The sequence below is a fragment of the Arabidopsis lyrata genome (genome assembly GCF_000004255.2).
Source record: "Arabidopsis lyrata subsp. lyrata unplaced genomic scaffold ARALYscaffold_6, whole genome shotgun sequence".
In the NCBI taxonomy this organism is placed as follows: domain Eukaryota; kingdom Viridiplantae; phylum Streptophyta; class Magnoliopsida; order Brassicales; family Brassicaceae; genus Arabidopsis; species Arabidopsis lyrata.
In genome coordinates, this window is record NW_003302550.1 from 14,745,916 (window position 1) to 14,746,781 (window position 866).

Genomic DNA, 866 nt, shown 5'->3' on the forward strand with positions numbered 1-866 from the left:
CCTACAAAGATTTGGGAACCATTACAATGCTTGGCTAGCGGTTTTGGAGTCATATATGACAAGATCCACTGTTTATGAATATGTATAAGAACTAGGCTTGTGGTTGGTTTCTGAAAGTTAAAGTCGTGTGTGTTTGTGTAGAAGCTCCAAAAAACTCTTATAGAACTTCTCCCCCAGCCATAAAGCTTTGGGAACCCTTACAAAGCTTGGCTAGCGGTTTTGGAGTCATATATGACAAAATCTATAGTTTATGAATAAGTTTAAGAACTAGGCTTGTGGTCGGCTTCTGAAAGTAAAAGTCGTGTGTGTTCGTGTAAAAGCTCCAAAAAACTCTTATAGAACTTCTCCCCCAGCCATAAAGCTTTGGGAACCCTTACAAAGCTTGACTAGCGGTTTTAAAGTCAAATATAACAAGATCCCTTGTTTATGATTGAGTATTAGAAAAAGGCTTTGAGTCGGATTCTTACTAAACTCGTGTGTGATTTAGTACAAGCTCCAAAAAACACTTATAGAACATCTCCTCCACCTACAAAGATTTGGGAACCATTACAATGCTTGGCTAGCGGTTTTGGAGTCATATATGACAAGATCCAGTGTTTATGAATAAGTATAAGAACTAGGCTTGTGGTTGGTTTCTAAAAGTTAAAGTCGTGTGTGTTTGTGTAGAAGCTCCAAAAAAGTCTTATAGAACTTCTCCCCCAGCCATAAAGCTTTGTGAACCCTTACAAAGCTTGGCTAGCAGTTTTGAAGTCAAATATAACAAGATCCCTTGTTTATGATTGTGTATAATAACAAGTCTTTATGTCGGATTCTTATAGCGAATCTCGTGTGTGATTTATTACGAGCTCTCAAAAAAAACACTTTAT